Genomic DNA, 6,000 nt, shown 5'->3' with positions numbered 1-6,000 from the left:
AGAAGACTAATGTGAAGTGGTTGCATATATAGGCATGAGAATGCCAAGAGACACAAAGATATTGAATGCAGACAGGTAGAATTAATTCTACCTCGTCTCCCTAGACCTTGAAAAAGAATAACAGTCATTGGAAAGAGAATGTGCACATGTAACAAGAGTGAACTGTTCAAGGACGAGTGCCATTATGTTTTAACCATAGACTATTAATCTTCCACTTCAACATTTCGAAATTAATCTGAGACTGTTACCAAATTTTACTCACAGATAAGTCAAGTAAAGGGTTAGACTGAAAAATCAGAACTTAGACCTATACCAGAACTTAACAGTCATCAGAACATAATGTCTTAACTCGAACAAGGAATATCTATCTTAGTAAATACTCATACAAGTTCTTAGTTATGAACGTCAGAACTTAATCATCAGAACGTGTAACTAAAACTTGTCCTCAGAATTTGTGCAAAAGTGACACAATGACTGTTGATCTAAAATAACATGACCACCACAGAAATTTCATCATTCATATGGAGTGATGTGTGTGTGCATTAAGCTAAATAACAGACAAAGAGTAAAGTCTGATCTACTTCAGTACATCTTAGAAATAAGTCATAATTAAAATTTTGCTAAAGAGCTGTCATTATCCTGAAACCTACTGATAAATGAGTTCATGCATGAGTTCACCTCTACTGTTTTTGTGCTAATTTTATGCATCTTTTGAAATTCTATTTTACAGAGGCTTCTCAGTGTAAGTGAGTCACGACTGTTTATCAGAATTTATGCTATTATCAGAGTATTTCTCCAGTAATCATAGAGTGTGAAAAGTCACCAAGAAAATATTTTGCTTTTCTAATGCATATTTACTTAATACCAGCAATGCACTTGGGTCGTCCCTTTCACATTTTTACTCTAGATCTCAAAGGAGTACCTGATATTATTCTTTGATTATTGTTCTTCTTCTTTTGATAAGTGAGGTTTATCAGCACTTAGTACATTCAGCAGTTTTACTAGAATCAGAACTTAAACAGATGAGTAGCATTATTCTAATTTGTGACTTAGTAATAAGATATACAAAGTAAACTTAACTAAGCTCAGTTATCAGAATTTGCTTGTGTCATAAGATTTCCACAGAAATAATTACTTCTTTCATGGGATCATTTGTTTATTGAAGACTAGTAGGTCAGTATCTAGCACAGTTATCCTCATAGGATTGAATAGTTACTGAAACAGACATATCACTTATCAGAGTTTAGAAACATATATCAGACAACAGTCAGTACTTAAAGACATTTATCAATTAATGCACAGAATATACAAAGAGATTAATTCTGTAAATACTGATCATAAGGTCTGATAACATAGAACAAGTTTAAGCAGATTTAGAGAAAGAACCTGAAATCATTCCAAGTTCATTTACCAATTTTGAAAAGGTAGCTTCACACAGTGGTTTTGTGAAGATATCTGCTACTTGTTGATCTGTGGGAACAAAATGCAATTCCACTGTACCTTCATCCACATGTTCCCTGATGAAATGGTACCTGATGCTGATGTGCTTTGTCATAGAGTGTTGAACTGGATTACCTGTCATAGCAATAGCACTTTGATTATCACAGTAAATAGGGATTTTGAAATACGTTAACCCATAATCCAGTAACTGATTCTTCATCCAGAGAATCTGTGCACAGCAGCTTCCTGCAGCAATATACTCTGCTTCTGCAGTTGATGTGGAAATTGACTTTTGTTTCTTGCTATACCAAGAAACCAACCTGCCTCCAAGAAATTGGCAGCTACCACTTGTGCTTTTCCTGTCAATTTTGCAACCTGCAAAATCTGCATCTGAGTAACCTATTAATTTAAAATCTGATTCTCTAGGATACCATAATCCTGGATCAGCTGTTCCTTTAAGATACTTAAAGATTCTTTTTACAGCTGTTAAGTGAGGTTCTCTTGGATCTGCTTGAAATCTTGCACAAAGACAGGTAGCAAACATGATATCTGGTCTACTAGCAGTTAGATAGAGAAGTGAGCCAATCATACCTCTGTAATCAGTAATATCTACTGAATTACCAGTATCCTTATCCAGTTTTGTTGCAGTGGCCATGGGAGTGGATGCACTTGAACAGTCTTGCATTCCAAATTTTTTCAGCAAGTTTCTGGTGTACTTAGATTGACAAATAAAAGTTCCTTCTTCACTCTGCTTGAGTTGAAGGCCCAGAAAATAACTAAGTTCTCCCATCATACTCATCTGATATCTTGACTGCATTAGGTTGGCAAACTTTTTGCAAAGTTTGTCATTTGGAGACCCAAAAATAATATCATCAACATAAATCTGGATCAAAAGTAAGTCCTTGCCATGGTTGAGATAGAACAATGTTTTGTCAATAGTTCCTCTGTTGAATCCACTTTCCAGAAGAAACTGAGCTAAAGTCTCATACCATGCTCTAGGAGCTTGCTTAAGTCCATAAAGTGCTTTATCAAGCCTGTAGACATAATCTGGATGTTTGGAATCTACAAAGCCTGGAGGTTGTTCAACATATACTTCCTCTTCCAATTCTCCATTGAGAAAAGCACTTTTCACATCCATTTGAAAGACAGTAAACTTTTTGTGAGCAGCATAAGCCATGAATATCCTTATGGCTTCTAACCTAGCAACTGGAGCAAATGTTTCATCATAGTCAATTCCCTCCTGTTGAGAATATCCTTTTGCAACCAGCCTTGCCTTGTTCCTTACAATTATGCCATCACTGTCAGTTTTGTTTCTGAATACCCACTTTGTACCAACAACCGATCTATTCTTGGGTCTTGGCACTAAGGTCCAGACTTTGTTTCTTTCAAATTCATTCAACTCTTCCTGCATTGCTTGCACCCAATCAGCATCTTGAAGAGCTTCTTCCACTTTCTTTGGCTCAGACTGAGAGAGAAAAGAATTATAAAGACATTCATTCGAAGTACCTGTTCTAGTTCTGACACCTGCCTCAGGATTTCCAATTATTAAATCAGGTGTATGTGATTTTGTCCACTTCCTTGCAGATGGAAGATTTTCTCTAGAACTGGATGCTCCCCCATGATTCATGCTGTCTTCAGTTTCATTTTCTGATGCTCCCCCTGAAACTATGCTCTCTGAGTTGGATCCTTCAGTATTTAGATTTTCAGTATTGTCAGTACTTGGCTTATCAGAACTTGACGAATCAGAATTTGAAGAGCCAGATGTATGTTCTGATGCTTCTTGAGATGTGATAATATCTTGAGTATGCTCCCCCTGCATTGGTGCATCTTCCTTTGACGTAGTCACCACAGTTTCAATAACATCAGAGTTTAATCCATCAGAATTTACAGTATCAGGACTTAGACTGTCAGGACTTGAGGTATCAGAATATGAATCTTCATTTTCAAATCTCAGCTTATCATGATCAATGCAATCTTCAAGTCCAGTGATCTTCTTGTCATCAAAAGAGACATTGATAGATTCCATGACCACTTTTGTTCTCAAATTATAGACTTTGAAGGCTTTTGTAGAAAGTGGATATCCTACAAAGATTCCCTCATCAGCTTTTAGATCAAACTTGGATAGCTGTTCAGGATGAGTCTTGAGAACAAAACACTTACATCCAAATACATGAAAGTATTTGAGATTTGGCTTCTTGTTCTTCACCATCTCATATGGTGTTTTTCCATGCTTGTTAATGAGTGTTGCATTTTGAGTAAAACAAGCAGTCTGCACAGCTTCAGCCCAGAAATAGGTTGGAAGCTTTGCTTCTTCAAGCATTGTTCGTGCAGCTTCAATTAGAGTTCTATTCTTCCTTTCAACAACTCCATTTTACTGTGGAGTTCCAGGAGCAGAAAATTCCTGCTTTATTCCATGATTTTTGCAGAACTCTTCCATTATCAAATTCTTGAATTCAGTGCCATTATCACTCCTCAAAATTTTCACAGAATCTTTGATCAATTTATCCAGATGTTTGACATGATCAATCAGGATAGATGCAGTTTCACTTTTTGTGTGCAAGAAATACACCCATGTGTATCTGGTGAACTCATCTACTATGACCAACGCATATTTCTTCTTTGCAATAGACATGACATTCACTGGACCAAATAGATCAACATGAAGTAGATAGTAAGGCTCAAGAATTGATGATTCAGTCTTGCTCTTGAACGAAGATTTTCTTTGTTTAGCCTTCTGACATGAGTCACAAAGACCATCAGGAACAAACACTGATTTTGGCAGTCCTCTCACAAGATCTTTCTTGATCAGTTCATTTATCTTGTTGAAGTTTAAATGAGAGAGTTTCTTGTGCCAATTCCAGCTTTCTTCAGTTGAGGCTCTACTCACTAAACAGATTGCAGAACCATCAGAACTTGTTGAAAGCTTAGCTTCATAAATGTTACCACGCCTGAATCCCTTCAGAACAATTTTTCCTTTAGATTTACTAACTATTTCACAATGTTCTGCAAAGAAATCAACATGATAACCTCTGTCACAGATTTGACTTATACTCAGTAAGTTGTGTTTAAGTCCTGAGACCAGAGCTACATCTTTAATAATGACATTCCCAAGATTGATATTGCCATATCCCAAAGTTTTTCCAATGTTGCCATCTCCATAAGAAACACTTGGGCCAGCTTTCTCCACAAAGTCTGATAGCAGGGCCTTATTTCCAGTCATATGTCCTGAACATCCACTGTCCAGAACTAAAATATTTTTCCTGTTGCCCTGCAATCAAAAAGACCACTAATTATTAGTTTTAAGGACCCAGACTTGCTTGGATCCTTTGGCCTTTTTAGGTTTGTTAACATTTGCAGCGGATCTAACATCAGATTTTATGTTAACAGTTTTCTTATCAGAACTTATACTAGAAGGAACAACAGAAACTTTCTTTAAAGAAGGTTTTATTTGATAATAATCATAGTACAAACTATGATATTCCTTACAAGTATAAATGGAATGCCATAAACTACCACAATGAAAACAAGGATTTTGTGGTTTGTATCTAACAGACTGACTCTTAACTCCTGACTTTGTAGATAAGGAGTTAATATTCTTATTCTTCCTGCAAAAAGAAGCCAGATGATTAGAACTTCCACAGTTATGACATGCTTTCCTAGGAGCATCAGGAACAGATTTATAGTTATTGCTTTTATTCACACCTTCCTTTCCATTCCTGTTTTTCCTAGGTGATTTTACCTTGTTTGCATTCTTAACATCTTTCAGCTTATGCTTAAGCTGCTTCTTTGTCATTAAGCCTATGTTAACTTCAGCTGTCTTTTCCTGTTTTAGTTTGTCAGAAGCTAATTCCTTTTTAACTTCTGATTTCTCATTTTCGGATTTTTCAGTTACAAACTTAACAGGTTTTAACTTCGGCTTTTGCTTATCAACAGGCTTAATTTCTACAGTTCCTTTTTTATTTTCTCCATAGCCTAAGCCCTCTTTCCAGTTTCCACTGCTTAGCAAATTTTGAGTTGTTTTGCCAGAGTTAGTCAAAAGTTCTGATAATCTCTCTCTCCTTTTCTAACTCAGTTTTTAGAGATTCATTCATTTTTAGCACTTCATCCCTAACATAAAAAGCATCATCTCTATCCTGCTGAGTTTGATGAAACATGACTAACTCTTTTTCTAAGAAATCATTTCTTTTCCTAAAAGCAAGATTTTCAGAAGTTAATCTTTCACATGTTAAAGTTTGATCTCTATAACTAACAAACATGGTTTTAAGATATCTTCTCAACTCATTAATATCATCAGTATGAAAAGCATAAGTAGTCTGAGGTACCTTTGTTTCAGCAGCTTCAGAACTGCTCTCAGAACTTGATTTATCAGCATTTGCCATCAATGCATAGTTCTCCTCACTTTCAGAGTCTGAGGTGTCTGTCCAGCTTTTCTGCTTTGTGACAAGAGCTTTGCCTTTGTCATTCTTGGTCTTCTTGCAATCAGGAGATATGTGGCCTTTCTCACCACAATTATAACATTTAACATTAGCGTAATCTCCTCTGTCAGACTTTCCTCCTCTT

Source organism: Apium graveolens, chromosome 9, assembly GCF_009905375.1.
Source record: "Apium graveolens cultivar Ventura chromosome 9, ASM990537v1, whole genome shotgun sequence".
NCBI classification, from domain to species: Eukaryota; Viridiplantae; Streptophyta; class Magnoliopsida; order Apiales; family Apiaceae; genus Apium; species Apium graveolens.
Note: the sequence above shows the minus strand (reverse complement) of the source record.